Genomic DNA, 18,231 nt, shown 5'->3' on the forward strand with positions numbered 1-18,231 from the left:
ACAGTAGCAGTATAATGATACTATGAAGGTTAGCTATTAAGGTTGTCTGAGACTTACCTGATCTCAGATTTCTTGGCTGTCTTCTATGTGCAATGAAGTATATGGAATGAAATCATTTGAGGTTAGCCTGCAATGGGAAAATTGGCTGTTGTTCACAGTCAGTCCTTACTCTTAAACAATGTTCAACACTGGACAAACTTGTTTAACTGCCTCTACGACCAACACTGATTTTTGACAGCAGATAATATGTCTAATACAAATCAAGCCTTTTTTATAATTATTTGTTATAGGAATTTTTCATTCAGTTTCCACATTGGTATCTCAGAGGAAGAATTATTCCTCTCTTTCTGTATGTATTGAGAGAAAAAGATCCAAAACTGGCTTGGTTTTTTTTCTCCTGTAAAATTTAAGACTTGCACTCATGATTAGTCCGGAGGCATTATTATTACCTTTACATTGACTGTGTTTATATTGACTATGTTAAAGCTCAGTGTTCCTGGCTTCATAGTTCAGACTGCATCTATGCCCAAATACACGCTCTTTCAAGGTGAAATGTATATATTTGCCCCAAAATGTTAAGAAATGTTTCCCTAGCCTCTTTTTCAGATACCATTAATAGGAGATCGAGAAGAGTTTCTGCCATTACCTTCAATACTTTTACTGTAGTGTTCCATGCTAGTGCCATGCCCAGGAGTGAAAAAAGATTAATAAATATGCCTAGTCTAGCTTTTCCATAGTCTTTTTATGAAAGACATAACCTTTCAAGAAGCAAGTACACCCACTCACCTGTATGTGTAACTGGTTTGAGAAATGGAAGAAAACAACTGAGTCTTTTGTTCCACCCAAACTGTGTGTTGATGGCTACTCCTGTACCCCATTGTCTGCCTTGATTCCATGTGTGCAAATATGCTCTTACCTGCTCTAAACATTCACATATTTTACATTAAACATTTCAGTTGCTTTTGCCTAACAGTTTTTATGTACATAAATTGACTAATTCAGAAGCACTGCCCTATTTGACACCTGCACACATTTTAAACAAAGAAGCACAAACTGCATTTCACTGTATTTAGAAGAATCCTTGCCAATAAGTGAGGCAGGTGAGAAAATCTAATTGTGCAATAAAACACTGCAGTTGAGCATGAGCTCACCTCCAGTCCATCTTATAATAGCAAAGTCCAGCTTCAAGCAGAGAGAGTTTAATTACCAAGGTGGGACCCGGACCCAAGTGTTTTCAGGCACTCAGAGGCTGGTCTGGTAGCGGGAATGCAAACTGCAGGAGAGCAAAAGTCAGTTGAGTCCAGAGCTGTCCGTCAGTTTTGTGACAGACCATACAAGGAGGAGACAAGGCCGCACCGCCCCCCGCCCCCAGGCAGCTGACCTGGCTGCCCGACTCTAAGTTTGGCCAATCACCGTGAACGTTAATGGGTGGCCAATCAGCATGCAGGCCGCGCTACCCGCCAGCCCTCTGCCTCGGCAGGGTTCTGTACGGCGCGTGGCGGGGAGTGAGCTTCGAGTGTGTGAGGGGCGAGGGTGAGGGGCGAGGGTGAGGGGCGAGGGTGAGGGGCGAGGGTGAGGGGCGAGGGTGAGGGGCGAGGGTGAGGGGCGAGGGTGAGGGGCGAGGGCGAGGGTGAGGGGCGAGGGCGAGGGTGAGGGGCGAGGGCGAGGGTGAGGGGCGAGGGCCGCCGCGCGAGGGCCGCCGCGCGAGGGCCGCCGCGCGAGGGCCGCCGCGCGAGGGCCGCCGCGCGAGGGCCGCCGCGCGAGGGCCGCCGCGCGAGGGCCGCCGCGCGAGGGCCGCCGCGCGAGGGCCGCCGCGCGAGGGCCGCCGCGCGAGGGCCGCCGCGCGAGGGCCGCCGCGCGAGGGCCGCCGCGCGAGGGCCTGCCCTACTGGGCCTTCCCTATCGGTTGTAGTACAGAGCCCCACCGAGGGAGCGGAGTGGCGGGGCAGAGCTGCTGCAGGATGATCGGTGCAGCGAGGTTTCCTTAGGTCGCTGACTAGATGAAACTTGCGTCGTTTTATGTGAGCTTAGAGTGGGCCTTGTTTGGATACGCATGAGTGTAAGGGAAGAGGTGGATAACTGGGAGACAGTCTTGGGGCTTCGGGGATAATGAAGGTGCTCAGGTGCTCCTTGGCTTGACACTTCATGTGTGCCGGTGTAGGACTGTGAAAACTCAGGTCGGCTTCAGTTTGTGTGCTGTCTTCAACAGCTAGAAATCGAAAACATGACTGAATGCGGACCAAAGGCCATTAATATGCTAAAATCTGAGAAAAGGTGCGGGGTCTAGCAATTAGCTCCATAGGTATTCCACTATCTTTTTTTTTTTTAATAGGTTTTTAAAGTCTTTACTAAACTGCTGAAGTACTACAGGAAAGAGATTGAATTTAGTATATATAGTTTATTAAAAATGCTGGGGAAAGCATCGAGGTTATATTTAACTCTTGCATTTTATGAATGTATGCAGTCTTTTATCTGTCATGCAGCTGTATTTATATTTGCTGACTATGATTTAATGTTGAAATTCAAGACTAGACACTTGGAAAGTTTTTTTTTTAGTATTTCTCTGTTTATGTTAAAAAATAATGACATGAGAAGCATCAAAGGAATCCTTACTGATTTCCTTGATCAAAATGTGTTCAGAAAACTTATTTCTAGAAACTAAAATTTGGATTGACATGCTTAATTGGAGAATGGTATTTATTATAGTCGTAAAAAGTTTAAAGATGATACACTTTTCCCACTTATGAGAATTCTTATGTGCTTTCACAGAACCACAAATCAGTTGTTCTACCATGCCAGCAAGTGCTTTAGGCAAGGTTTTGTCATAGAGCTTTGCCAAAAGCTCTCTCTAGGGGATAGTAATGAATTTATGTGGTTTTAACTTTCAAAAAGGAAGTTAGTATAATTTGGAGGGAGAGAAGAAGGGAAAAGGTAACAGAAGGGCAAGATTGTGAAAGTTTTGCGTTATCAATATGCGTACATCAGCTTTCTACTTTTCTACAGTAAGCAGCTTTTTACAATTCTTTGCCTAAGATACCCACAAATATATAACAATAAACACAGGGCGTTTTAAATTTTCACTAGTAAGGAAAAGGTCCTTTTCATGCTTGCTTCATATCAAGAAATGCTATTTATTTGATGTATGCAACAGTGTAAAATTTCTTTAATACATGTTTCAATATTTTCAGAAACATTTTTGAAAAATATTCAAGTTCTCATAGCTACAGTAATAATTTCTAGATCTGTAGTTCAGCACTCTGTAGTCCTCAAGGAAGACCGATCTGTATTTGGGTTATGTTGTGCCGTGCATGGTGATGATGTTCTGAGGGTTCTGAGTGAGTGTGAAGAGTTGAGAAGTCAAACTGATGATGCAGAAAATGTGCTCAGATTAAGAAATAGCAGATTAGCAAAAGTTTCTGAAGCATGGAGGTAGGATAAACATTTTTTAAAAAATGGCAAGTCAGGATTGTATTCAGCATGAATACTTATGAACTCTTCTACAAACTGTGTTGTTATAAACCAAATTCCTAGAAAACAATCAGTTTCTGGAATGTGTAGTCCTTTTCCAACAAGTACAACTAGACATAGTACAAAACTCTTCCTAAAAAGTTTTTGTCTAGTGTTTGGAAGCTGGAACTTTGTAGGACTTAGAATCACAGGCTTATGATTTCAGTTTATAGCTGTCTACCTCATTCCTCATCTATAAAAGGACATAATCATTAGCAGTTTTCAAATTTAAGGGTTACTGTTTGTGAGACAATGAAGAAAGAACAAGTAAATGTAACTTTTAAGGATCATTGTATAATTTACCTTTGAATCTAGCTCTCAACTAGAATAGCATTTATGTATAGGGGAAAAATGGAATATACTAATAGGTTTATTCTGTTATGCTAAGGGTGGTCTTTGGACATTAGACCCATGTCCTCTGTATTTCTTTCACTTAATGGTATTGTTGGAAAAGCCATTATCTCAGTGGCTGAAGAGATGAGTCAGAGCGCTTTGACGTATTGCATACTTTGTCTTAGATTACTTCACCAGTTATTGTATCTGCCGTATTTAATAAAATCGATGAAGTTATCTGCAATGATACAGTATCAGATTAAGTTTTCTGGGAAGAAGTAGTTAATAGAGGCTTTTGCAACTGAAAGGTATGTACGTACATACGATCAAACATACACAAGTATGTTGGATGAGTGGTATTTTAGGACATTGGTGTTTTTTCTTAATGAACACAGTTCTGTAAATTCATGCAACTTACCCTCCAGGTTAGCTTTCTTGCAGTTATCCTTATCTTGTTTTATGTATTTTCTATTTTATGCATGCATTGCTAAATTCTCAAAAGATAAAAGTGTGTTTATAATGTCTTAACATAATTTTAAACACAGGAAGGGTAGACTAAGAGAAGAGCTAGAAGCCTAAGAATCTGAACTGCATAAGCAAACACAGTTTGCACCTCAAAACTGAAGGTTTTGCAGGCACCAGAGATCTTAATCAAATTAAATTTGGCCAGCATGCATCTTTTTGAAAAAAAGAAAAACCCTCCACCAAAACCCAACTAACCAACCAAAAAAAAAATCTCTGTTGTGTCACAGTATTGGTGAGTGTTGAAAATAGTTCTGTATTATTCTGTTATACTGTGGTATATTCTGTTCTGTGTTATACTAAAAATTAGCTAGACAATATGTAAAAATTTGATGTAGCTTTAAAGGTAGCCAACTGCATAGTATTTTATGGATAAAATGGTTTAAAGTATGCTAAAGGTAACTTATCTTTAATAGCCCAAGTGCAACCTGAATATGTATATACTGACCCAATAATTTGTCATAGCTTCTTTTGGTGCATGCTGTACTATATATGTGGTAGTAATATGCTGTGCTTTCAAATTAAGTTCGCGGACAATTAATGAAGAGTGTGCTGAACTTTTTGCATAATTTCTTAATCCTCGTGACCTGGCCAGATTCCAAGTTGGCTAATTACATAAGGTTATTTCCTGCTTAGCTATAGTTTAATAGGAGATGCCCTCACTTCCTGTCCTGAACTATTGTGTAGTCTTGTCTGCTGTGTACAGCAGCTGTTGTACTCCGCCCAAAAAAAGCTTCTTTTCACTTGTGGTGTAATTCCTACAGATCCACACTGAATTTTGAAGTGGCGTTTTGAATCCTTGTGATTAAAGGAGCAACAGAAGAAAAAACCCCGACACTACATCCTTTGGTCAGAGAAAACTCAGCTTTAACTTTGGTACAGAAAAAACAGAGCTTCATAGACATAAAGAAAACTAACCAATGTATTTAGTAAGGTATTTCATAGATTTATACAGGGAAAGGGAAATGCCAAATGTGGCTAAGTAGCAAAAAGCATCTAACTTTTTGGAAGATAAAAATGAACTGGTTTTGCAAGTTAGTATTTCCCTGTCTTATTTCTTACAAAAGACTTAGGAAAAATGATACAAAAACCCGATTACAAAACATTTGTTTTTATGTATCTCTTCTGGTCACTTTATTTTGCAAAGATGTTCATAGAACAATGTGAGCACTCATGGTAATGAAAGACTTTCAGTACCTTAATTGCTGACACTACTGTTGGTGAGGCTGGTGTTCTTTGAGTCAAATAGAAACAAGTACCCTAAGCCTTTTCTAACTCAGAAGTATTTTATTACCAGACTGAAAAATTTAAAATGAACTTATTAATTCCAAGGGTCAAAATTACATCCTGGATATCTGGCCCAAACAACTTGCGGTTGGAAGCACTCTTGTACTTAGAATCAAACATTGGTTCTGAGTACAAGCCAGAGCCATATATTTTAACTGTGAAATGGAATAAGAATACTAGTATAGAGGGGACATAGTGAAGAATATTTTTTTATCTATCTACTTTTAAAGGGTTAATAGTTTAATTGCTTAGAATGATCTGTCATTTCTCGTTGTTAGTGATTAAATTGCTTAATGAAGATACTATTTTTATTCACACTCGGAGCTTTCAGATGGGAGAAGACGTGAAAGAGATGCTGGAGTAGCTATAGAATGTGCACAGTTGGAGTATTAGACATTGCTAAAATGTGATTGGCAGAATAAATAATAGATTTCTCTATCTTTAAGAAGAGCAGAAGTACCCTTTAACAATTGAGGACTAAAGGGAAATAACTCATAGCTAATTTTGCATGTCTCAGAGTGAGATGTGTAATAGGAGGAGTGCACTTTCTAGTAAGTGTATTTGGTAAGTTGTCTGCAACATAGGCTGACGCAGAAGCTCTGTAGGGAGGATTTTTAGGCTTTGATAGTATGTGTGAAAGTGCAGTCTAGATTCTTTCCCATCCTTTGGAAGTTCGTACTTTGGCCCTTGTTCAGATCATCTGACTTCAGAACTCTGTTTCCGGCAAACAGTTACGGCTGTTCTTCTGGGGATCCATTTGCCGCAGCACCTTTGCAAAGCCTTAGAAGAAAAGCTACCTACATACTGATTTTCAGCAATTAAACAGCATTTCTTAATGGAAGCAACGTAGCGGTGAACACATCAATCCAGTTGCAAAGCTATTACATTTATTTTTTATTGTGTCTGAACTTATTTGTGCTTTTAAAGATTCCTTGGCCTTCTGTACTTCTAAATTCTTTCATTATAGTGAGGAGAAGCAGATCCTCATCTCACCACTCTAGGATGACATAATAAAACCAGGGGTGTATAAGCCTAAAGCCAGAAGTACTTAGACACGTAACTTGTATAAATAGCTGTCAGAGAGTGGTAGCATAACCTCTGCGATGCCGACAAGTATCTGTGATGAGAGTAAACCTCCTAAACACAAAGTAAATTCAGCAAAAAGACTATGCTTACACTGTTATTATTTTTGAATGTAATGTTTTAAAACAGATTGCACATCAAAATTGAATGATACATTCAGTTTTTTTTTGAAAATCAACCTTCGTATTTTTTTATTAATAGCACGCATTAAATGCGAACTGTTTCTACCCTTTGTCAGAGGAATGACTAGTCCCACTAACCTTGCGAAAACGTTATTTTTTCTTTGATGGTAACTTTCTGCTGGTCCTTACTGCGTGTCAAATATGTCTTAATATATTTTTAGGAATAAAATACATGCTTTGCAAACACTAATCCAGGACATCTGTTAATGGAAGTATGTAGTATGGTTTCTAGCCTCTAGTGAATACCACGTCGCCTTTTAAAACACTTTCAAAGGCTTTTTGTTTGTTTAGGTGGATGAGAAGGTCTGCCTAGAATAGACCATGTTACGAGAGGAGAGTCTGGAAATGTTTGTGTGGGTTTTAACTTCACTTACTGGCCTTAGAGCGTAGCCCCACAAACAGCTGAATTGCTACAAAGGAAGGGTTGTAAACCTGTGCTGTTAACCTGTGAATAGGCGTGGAGAAGAGAAGAACCTCTTAAACTGGCTTTGCCTTTGGGGAGCTCATTACAGTGAACTCCACCTACAGAGTCCCAAAGGAATTTTGGGCTTGACCTTCCAGACACTTACGTATGGTACGTAAATGGTCCTAGTGACATCAGTGTAATTATTTACATGTGCAAGGTTACACGTCTGTAAATGTGGAGCTTACTTGATTTTATTTCTGTTTTCTCCCTATTCAGCAACTGGGTTTATGAATGCATTCGTGGGTGCGACTAGTTAAAGAAATATTAATGATAAAGACAATAAGCATAGCAGAAGAAGACAAAAGGAACTACAAAACAGTACTCTGACATGGTATATTGGGTTTTTTTTTTGATGGCGCTTACACTGGAAGCCTGAAAAGAACACAAAGGCTAACTATAATTATTTCACCATACAAAGAAAGCAAAACCAACAGGAACCATGGTTTTGTAGTACACATGCTGCAGTTTGAATTTGCATTTTTTAAAATTGAGAATTACAGCTTTAATATTGCCTGGGGGAGAACAGACAAATTTGAAAGCTAGGAACCCTTCTGATGAAATAGTTAATCACTTTAAATGGATCAGTAGCATCCACTAACAACAGCTTCTGTTGAGTAAGCATATTAAAACAAAGGAATTGTTAATATATTTTTAAAACCTTGCGAAGTTTTGCAGCAGTAAAACTGAATTGTTTGTGACCAATGGAAAACCAAAAACTTTTAAAACCAATTTTGGTATAGACTATAAAACACTATGTAGTTACCTAAACCTATTTTAAATTGTTGACTGAAGGCCCAATTAATATTCAGCGCAGTGAGAAAGGTATTGTTCCTGTTTTGATGTCAGATATATCCAAGTGGTTTACATTTGGATAGTTGACTGATCTGTGGGAAGAGAAGTGTGTGTTGGGGCCTGTGGTTCTGTATTCAAGTTGCTTAAACTGCCCTGCTGAACATTACAGAAAACGAAGATTACAAAATATTGTCTGAACATACATGTACCTTTATTTTTCTCAAGATACTATGGCTTGGCTTATTAACAGCAAAAAATATATTTAGAATGGTTATTTAGAGTAGTCGTAATAATAATAGATATTGGAATTTATTTTAAATGTTACAAGCAGAGATATTAAATATGTACATAACAGCCATTAAATTTGATAGCGAATTATCTAAATCCAGTGTTTGTTTCCCCTTAAAAGAATCATGTTATCTCCTGAATGACGATAGTGTTGTCTTGGAAAATGCATGAGTTTTTGATGCGTAACATTTTGAGCAAAACAGCTATTTATTGTACCCATACTCATTCTTATCCCACACTCTTTTTTTTTTCAAGACCATTATTAGTAAATTTTGAGGTTAGAGAGGTACTGACCCAATCAAACATGTACAGAGCTTGGCCTCCAAGTTAATTAAATAAGGGTTAATAACATATTATAAGGAAATCATTGTCCTTATTACAGTTATTAGGTAGTTAGTCAAATTATAGCTTCAAAGGAATGCAGAGCATGGAGAACTCAGGACTAAATTATGCATTTGAACCTTAGGCCAGCTTTTACTGTTGAGACAGTTTGCTGCTAAAAGAAATTGTGTGTCACTGAAATTAAATGCCTTTCTGGGGATGGAAGGTTCCAGTTTTTAATGAAATTACTGAGTGTGGTGTAGTGAAATGATTAAAATCTGTATTCCGGGAATGTGGCGGACAAAAAAATCAATAAATGCTAGCAAACCTTTGCTGCTGGATGTGAATCCTGGGAATGAAATAAACTGGTACAAAAATAATAATTAAAAACATATCAGCACGTTAATGTATTTAGCATGAGTCTCATGAGGCATCATCTTCACTAATTTTTAGCATACATTTTACTGTGTAATGAGAAGCTTTCTTTTCTCATATCCGTATTAGGCAGCATTTTTGCCCTTCCCCCAATGTTCCTGCATTGCAATCATTGTGCTTGCACTTATTATGTTACAAATGACCGAGGTAAGGCTGACATTCTCATTGCATGCAAAAAGAGCTAGTCTGCCAAGCTTCTTTTTTTTTCCCTAATGAAGCAGCTTTGTGAAATCTCCCCATGTGTTAATACTAATGAAGATCCTCCAGCACAATTAAAATCACAGCCAGTGGCTGAAGAGGAAACAGAAAACAATAGCATCTTTCTACATACGCATGTTTCTTTACGCTGAGATCAGCTTTATTTAGAAATAATGTTGATATTTACAAAGCTTGTATGTAGAATTTAACAAGCTGTACATATTCTTAAATTCTGCAAGTATGATTTTTACGGGCTCATACCGAAAACACTTAGATTTTCTTCATTGCACCGTGCTATAACTTTAAATCTATAGAGTTACGGTTTATAGGGAGTAGTCCTTTGGCTCCTGAAGTGTACTTTAACCCTGCCTGAGTTTGAGACTATGCCAAAGAAAGAGAAAGGAGGAGGATACCATGTGTGTAGTTGGAAGGGTTAGTGTAGGGAAGCACAGCTTTTACTTTTTTTACCAATAATCTGCACAGGTTGTTTCAAGCAAGGTGAGAACATTGGTATTTGAAAGATGTACTTTTTTTCTAGTTGTGTCAATATCTGAATTTTAATACTTTCCCCTAACTTTAACTTAATTCCCCCACTCTTGTCGCCCGTTTTACTTGAAATTAATTTATATAGTTCTAGAGCATAAAAGTTGAACATTGCTTCCAGCGAATTTCTGATTTGCTAGGCTTCTTTAAAATTTCTTTCAGAAACGGGTCACTTTTTTTTTTTCAGCAGACGGCTATTGTTTGCAGCACAAATTCTTTGTTGCCATATTGAAATTTATTTTCTTTACCTGAACTTAAATCTCCAGTGTTAAGAATTAATTTAGGTACTTCAGGTGGGCAACCGTGTTCCTCCCCCCATCAGTAAAGTCGTCATTAAAAAAATGACCAGATGCAGACCTGCATCCTCCTGGCGTTGCCTGAAAAACACGAACTGTTCATAACTTTTTCTGAACAGAACACGGCCGCGCAGAGCGAGCGCCAGGACCGCGCTTGGAAAACCGGCATGCGGCTCGCTCCCCTGCTCCTCCTCGGAGCCGGCCGGTCATTTATTACCGGGGCTGGAGCGGGATAAACAATTCTCTCTCTTTCCCGTCTCGTTAACAGCAACGCGCATTGTTGGAGCGAGGAGCCGGGTTGGCTGACGTCACTTTTGGTCGGTGAAGCTGAATAAACCTTGAGGAGGGACCGGCTCCGTCTGGCGCGGCGGCGAGGGGCACGGAGCGGCCGGCACTGCGCCCGCAGCGCGCGCGCGCCCCCGCGCCCCCGCCCCCTCCCCGAGCTGCGCGAGGCTCCGGAGAGCGCGGCGAGGGCCGCCCTGCCGGCGCGCGCACCCCGGCCCGCCGCACCTGAGGCGCGGGCAGCGCTCCCCCGACCGCTGAGGTGAGTTACAGCCGCTCCTTCCGCTCCGCGTAGTAGAGTTTTCCTTCTAGACGAACGCCTGGAGCGTTACAGCGACTTGCCGCGCTGCGCCCGTGCCTGGGTTCCCGAGTCGGGCTGCGCCTGCCTCCCTGGCCGTTCCCCTGCCGGTGCGTATCGCCTCTTTGTTGTGGTGGGCCGGCCGCGTCTCCGGGCGCGAGTGCAGGTCCCGCCGCGGGGCCCTGCCCGGGCAGGGCTGCGGTCGGGAGGCGGCGGGGCCGCGGTTAGGCAAGTCCTGGGGAGGCGGCCGGGGCCGGGGCGTCCCGCGACGGGACGGCCTGGGTCCCAAGCGATTTTAAACTTTGCTTATGGCCGCAAGCCGGTCCCTTGGCCGGGCGGCGCCGGTCACGTCTCTGCCGGCGGTCGCCTGCAGCCTCTCGGGCCGCGCAGCGGCTGGTGGCGGCCGCCGGGGCGGCTCTTTTGTGTGGCGCGGTGCGGTGCGCGCCGGCCCTCCCGCCCCTGTCGTCCACCGCCTGCGCCCCCGCGCCCCCCTCGCCGCCGCGGAGCTGCCCCGCGCCCCTGGCCCGGCGCCGGCCGGGGCTGTCAGGCCGGGCGTGCCGGCCGGCAGTGCGCGGGCGCGGAGCGGCGCGAGACGTTCGGCGGGGCCGCGCGGAGCGGCCGCCGGGAAGGGGCGGCGGGGGCGGCCGGAGCGCGCTGCGCCCCGCGCGGGCGGCCCCTGGCTACCTCCCGCCCGCCCTCGCGCTCCCGGCCGCGGGCGCGTAGGCGCAGCCCGCGCCGCGGCGTGCGGCAGCAGGGCGGCGGGGTGCGGGGCGGGCCGGGAGCGGGCGCCGTTCCGCGCACCCGACTCGCTGCGGGCCCCTCCGCCTTCATCTTTTGTGCATGTTGCTTCTTTATAAAGAGGAACAAGCAGCTGCAGCCCTGGGCCGAGTTGTTGAAATTTATCCCTTTGTGTATATTACAATATCCTCCATTTTTCTGCCCTCTAAACAACGAGTCTTTCGCCATCTTGGGCAAATTTTTATTCCCAAGTCTGTCCGTTTGTTTTAGGAGGGAATGAGTGGAAATCCTGAAAGTCCTTTTGGATAAGACTCAAAGTTTAGGAAATGTTACAGGGACAGACAGTGACGTCATGTAAAGTTTAAGGGGAATTTTTCCAGGAGTTTGTGCTTTCCCCCGGAATTCCTGATCTAACGTTGTAAACTGCACTTTAAAGTGAAAGGTTCCTATTCGAGACTGCAAGTTCGGAGCACGTTAAGAATATGCTTCTTTATCTGCTGTCTGGTTTTGTAACAGTAATTTTGTAATTGTGCTTTTGGGTTAGTCTCCCCCTCCCCCGCCTTTTTTTTTTTTTCTTTTTGTCCTGGCCTTTAGTATTTAATATGCAGTGCTTGCTTAATTGGTTTGTTGTTTAAAAATACATTCCAAAGTTCTTATGTTAAATAACGAATCATCTGGAGATTGGCATTATTTTTGTTTACATGAAGCACTTGGTACAGAATCTTCCCTGAGGAATAAACAGTTTCTACTTGGGATGAGGAACATGGAAATACACAGTTGAGCTATTTTTAAATGATGGATTTGGGGTGTGTGTTTGGAAGGAAAAAACTTACTAAGCTATATTGTTAAAAGGTTCTGCCTGGAAAGTACCTATATATATATATCTGTGTTAAGTGTAGTTTGGGTTATGTTCCAGATACTATATAATGTGGGTGGCAAAAGTAGTTACTCATTAAAAAAAGAAAACAAATTCTCTTTACCTCTGGCAATAAGGTCTGCGTCATCTGTTGTGAAAAGGGAAACAATACAAGGTACTGTTCTGTTAATTTACTTCTCAATTGCACTTTTTTTTTTTAAATATTATAAAAGTTTTTCTGGTCACATGATACAACTTGGTGAAACACAGAATACTTGATAAGGAACAACTATTGTAGGTGAAGTTATGTTTTCCTGTTCTTTTTCCTATACTTGTTGTACTTGCTGCATATTTACAGTCACACTAACGAGAACATGAAACTGCCTGTATTTAATTTGCATTTTCTTTGTCTTCAGGGTTGGGAAAAACATTGACAACAGTTAACATAGAAAGTAACAGGAATAGCTGTTAGTACATCAAAACCCTTTTTCTGTCCAAGTCAGTACTGAATGATGTACCTAAAGTGTCCTTAAGGTTATGTTGGAATAAATTTCAGATACTTACCTCGAGGGGGTGTGTGTGCTTTGTGTGTTTTTTGGGGTGTAGGCTTTTTTGTTGTTGTTTTTCTTATGCATCAGACACTGTGGTTGCATTGAGTATTTCCCAGCTCTGTGAATACTAGGTAGGTGAAAATGTTTAAATAGTTGAAAACATGTACAACAGATGGTTCTAAATTCTACATGCAACAAAGGTCTAGAAGATTTGACAGGTTATAAATGGTGAGCAACAGAGGATAAATAGTTTCAGAAAATGATAGTATACTTGACATCTCATACCAATAATAAACTATGTACATGTTTCTGTCACAATGCTGCAAAATCAATACACTGCGTTATAGTAAGAAAATGGTAGCCCAGGTAATTTTTGTGAAGTGTGGGTAGAGGAAGCATTAGGAGTTGTTAAGGGATCTCTTTGATGTTCAAGAAATTTTATGTTCACTTCAAGCAGGAGATTTTTGTTTAATTGTAGATGGTACCAATTCCTTGCAAGCAGGGGAGTATTAATATTAGGTTGTGATGAAGTTCCTCATAAGTAGAGCTCTGGAGAGTAAAAATGTTTCTTCAGAGGATCAGGCAACGTTCGCTATTCATTACTGACCTAAACTCTGTTCTGAATGGCACAAAATAAGGTTTTGTGACTAATATATATTGAAAATAAACTGGAATTGTGGTCCTGGTGTTTCTCATGCTAAACTTTTTTAAACTAAGTGCCGCTGTGCTGGGTTCCTTACAAGTCAGTGTTCTCACAAAAAGTAATTGTTTTTAAGATTAGTTCTTGTAGGTTATTGTAGGTTGTCAATAACATTGTAAAATTATTTGAATAGCATTAGAGGAAAGATAATGAAATACACACTTTGTACCTTTTGGTGAGAAATAGTTGATTTTCTTGAACATGTAATAAGGTGCTTTGTACTTTCACACTTTCAAAAGATAAATTAGCAGTATTTTTATATTACGGAGGGAATAAGCATTGGTTGACCACTGCAGTATATTTGTTTAATCTTTATACCGATGTTATGAAAAATAGTGCTCACTGCAAGACTGACTTTTTTTTTTTTTTGGTCTTCTTGGGAGACACTGAAAATGCAAATAAGTAATGGAAGTCTGTCTTTTTAGGTCCTGTTTCCCTATTTCTTGTTTTCTTTGTTTGCATATTTATTATGGAACTGCAGTGTAAAGGAGCAGATGTTTTGCAAAACATCCTGATGTGTCGCTTTTTCTTATGGGAGTGCATAACTGTTCTTTCTGATCCATCGACTTGACAGCTGGTTGATTTCATGGAACTGCTAAGAAGCCATTAGTGGTGTCATTGAATTGAAACAGAACAGTCACTCCCAGCTTGAACTGCAATTGTTAATGTCTTTGTTGCTACTTCTCTGTTCTTACTTGAGAAGTGGAATATCACAGTTGCAAAGAAAAGGAAGTTTGTGCTGTCTCCTCTCCCTGAATTAGGGAAAGGAGGCATTAGTATTTAACTGCTTTTAGTTTTATAATATTCTTAATATGGCATATTTGAGATTAAGAGATTTTAGCTGTTGGGAGGTAGGCTTAGAACAACCAAAATGCAGTTTACTACACACACACGCACGCCCTGACAGAGTAAGGGCATCCCACAGTTCAAATCGCTTTGCTGTGATTCCCTCTGCCCCTAATACGGGTATCTTTAAAGAAAACCAAAGAAGTGGCAGTGGGTGGGTGTTGTTTTTTTTTTTTTAATTTGGCAAACTTTATTCTAATAGAAGATTACAGAAGAATGAGCGGTGTTATGTGTTGTCATCGTGTAGATAATTTGGCCCGATGAGGATTCTCGAAGTCTACCATTTTCTCACAAGTGTGGCTCAACTTTTGAGTTAACGTTGTTTTACTACAGTATGTTCTGTAAATTTTGTCATACCACATTATAAGCTAGTTTGTGACCGTAAATTGCCATCGGAAGAAACATTGACACAGGTGTCAAGGACAGCAGTGGTTTTTCTGATTGTTGGATAGTTTACAGCATCCCGAACATTTGATAAAATGTAGTAAGTATGTGTTGGTCACCATATTTTAAAGAAACTGGAAGATTGTGGTGAAGATAACATTATGCAGAGTTCAGAATTTAGATACAGATGATCTTCCCCACTGCATCGAAGGAGGAAATGAAATGTCCTCTTTGTGAGTGACATTTATGTTTTTAAAAAATTTTTGGTTATACTGCTATATTTTTACTCTAAAACTATGTTTATTGTAGTCTTTCTGTGTAGTGGTAGAATGAAAATGCATCTTTGTTCTAAGCGAGTGGTAGGGGTTTGGAGTTCTTCCCTGATTACTCTGCCTATGGGGAACAGAAACAAGGATACTATACTGGTAAGACTAGAGAAAATAGATCCTCCCCCAATTTTTGCTGCTTATTTAAAAAAAAAAAAGGGAGAAAAAAAGCAACAAACAATTCAACAAGGGGTCACCAGAAGTTTTGCATAAGGAAAATAGTAGGTTTGCATTAATTTTTTCAAATTTATGTGTCGTAATACTTTTATGAAGGTGAGAATGTGTTAGTTCACTGTTACACAGAGAAGGCCTCTGATCCACAGAAGGATTTAGCCTTTTACCAACGTCACACGAAGTAGAGGTAGAAAGAAAAGCTGTCTTCACTGACTTTAATTTGTAGTGTGCTGGGTTGACGTTTCCTTGAAAACTGAAGTGTGTGGTTTATTATTTTACAGAGAGTAATGCAACTCGAGTAGGTAAGTCGAGTGCACATAGTTGTTAAAAGAAATTGCGACCATGTTTTCATCCAGTCTCTGCACAAGGGCAAAGCAAGATGCAGTATTTTTCTTTGTTACTTTGTTTCTTAATCGTACAATTTTAAGTTAAAAAAAAAGTAGAACATTTAATCCTGTTAGCACACAGTTTCACATACAAGTTCTTGCTTACTCTTTTATCTCTTTACTGCCCTAAATTTACGGTTATATAATGCCATGCTCTTGAGCCATTCCTTAAAAAGAAAAAAAATCAATGTACTTTTTGAAGTCTGATACAGGAGTTCCTTTGAGATTTAAATGAAAATAAACCAAAAAAAGCCTTACCGAATCTACAGTATCATTTTGATTTTCTTTTCTTTTTTGGGAGAGGGAGAAATTGTGCTTTATTTTATTGCAGTATTAGCATTGAATTAGACCACCGGGTGAAAGAAGCGCTCTCAGAGTGTGAGGAAGTCTATTGCTACATTAAAAACCTGAAACAAGCATAAATGAAAGGAAGATACAGGGTTTTTCCCTGCTTAGTTTAACAGACTTAATTTATGCATTTGACAAAATTCCTAATACTAGTTTCTTTTTATGTGAATGGTTTTCAGATCGGTGGGGAAAAGACAAATATCAAAGCACGTATATGTTTTTAAACCTTACCTAGTGACAGATGATATCTTGGACATAGTCTCTGAAAATACAGACTTAAAAAAAGACGTGTCGGGCTTGTCAGTGTCTGTTTCATTCTTTCAGAAGGATGATGCCTGTTGCCATTAACATGAAATCTCTCCCATTGCCTTCCTACTCACACCCATCAGGGCCTCCTGAATGTCTTGTTTTCTGTGTGTAAAGGACATAAGACTCTCTTTTCACTTGATGTAGGTCAGGCATTGTGAAGAGCTGAATGGGTTAAGCCTTGGTAGTTTGCAAAAAGAGATTGCAGAGATTTTTCTAGCCCCTGAGGGAGGAATCACACAAAACCTTAAAATTCAAGTAAAGGCACCATCTGAAAAATTGCTCTACCTGATGGACTGTTTACATTAGTAGTGGTCCCATTGAAATCGATGGGACTGCTGAGTATAAAGACTTGTCTCAGGTAATGTTAGCTGTATGAAACCTTGGAAAAGAAGGCAGGTTTACAAATAATGCAACGACCATCAGAGAGTGTTGTCTTCTTTTTGGAGCCTCATAGAACTTCTGATCTGGGATAGTTGGAGGCGATAACAAGAATTTTAATCTTTGAATAATGGAGAACCCTACTGGTGTTTTCTTGCAAATTACAGGAAGTGTAAGCTAGATTTCCTTTAGAATGTTTATTAAATACAGTGATTTAAAGGCACAAAATACTCTGCCTAGCTGTTCTTGAATCTCAGATGTGAGACTGTTGTATGAGAAGTTGAAACTTTTAAATCTTCTAGGGAGTATTTTTTCCTTAGCTTTGAATGTGTTGCTAACTTTTTTGGATTGTGACCCTAATTATTAATCGATTTGTATTTTGTTTTCTAATGCTGAAAGATTCTTTAATAAACAATGCATTGCATTTTATCAGCTACTTATTTTAGAACAGTGGTGTGTGGTATCCAAATATAATCAGCAAATAAAACCCCATGACCCTCCTCCTCAGCCCATAGTCTTGTAGAAAAGAAAACCAGTTTGACAAAAATTATTGTAGTGGTCCATCAGATGCATAGGGACGTGATTGTGTGGATTTTACCCTGTTTTCTGTTCTTACACTTTTCCACAAGCATGCACTCATTAATCAAAGACACTGTGCTCCTGCTGAGGGCAGAGAGGTTCATCAAATTGGCAGCCAGTTTGGTGTAAAGAACAGTGTACTGAAGCTCTTAATGTGCTAGGACATAAATAAATCTAAGGTCTTTGTATGCAAACCCTGGAGGTTAATACTGTATAATTCAATGTCCTGTCTTTGTTTTTATGATTGATGTTTTTGAGTGTTTGAGGCTTGATGCAAGCCTTCAAACAGGTCAGGGCTGACCATCTGATTGGCTGAAGCAAAAAAGCATTAGCTCGGCAGAGGGGCTTTCGTGTATGCTGTGGAGATTGTATTTTTTTGTTTTCTCTTTTTAATTTTTGGCTGCAAGATCATTGTTGTATTGCCTGAGCTGTTACAGGAAAGTTCTAGAGATTGACAACCCCTGCTGTGATAATGGACTCCGTGCATGAAACGCCAATAGTTTGGTTGTATTTGTTCTGAAGCTTACTGCTATTTGTATCCTTAACAGAACTAACATGTAGAACAAGCAAAAACTACTGGGATTTCCCTGCAGAAATAGTGCTGGGATTTGGCTTTAACATGAATTGGTTGCATATTCATAATTTAAGAACAGCTGGTTACAGCAAGCACATAGTCATTTGCAAGCTATTATAAACCATTCTACTCACACATGGAGGCTGTGCTTGAGCTTTTTTTTTTTTATTGATCTACCTGCATTTGAAATCTGGTCACTGCAGCCATAGAGGCCTTTCATTTTAGCTGTGCTTGCATCCTAGAACTGCCT

General features: G+C 40.4%; 1 protein-coding gene across 28 annotated transcripts in view; it reads left to right on the top strand.

The window, feature by feature from the left end:
• Positions 1-10,559: 10,559 nt before the first annotated feature.
• The window catches only part of BAZ2B (bromodomain adjacent to zinc finger domain 2B), a 164,033-nt gene continuing 156,361 nt past the window's right edge, over positions 10,560-18,231 (top strand). For 24 of the 28 annotated variants that reach the window (XM_075092630.1, XM_075092643.1, XM_075092634.1 and 21 more), the window contains exon 1: positions 10,560-10,796. The gene's annotated coding sequence lies outside the window, so the exon portion shown is untranslated. Of the gene's footprint in view, positions 10,943-18,231 lie in introns of all 28 variants that reach the window. The other 4 variants (XM_075092631.1, XM_075092642.1, XM_075092632.1 and 1 more) reach the window with 3 other exon arrangements.

The sequence above is a fragment of the Phalacrocorax aristotelis genome, chromosome 5 (assembly GCF_949628215.1).
Source record: "Phalacrocorax aristotelis chromosome 5, bGulAri2.1, whole genome shotgun sequence".
NCBI classification, from domain to species: Eukaryota; Metazoa; Chordata; class Aves; order Suliformes; family Phalacrocoracidae; genus Phalacrocorax; species Phalacrocorax aristotelis.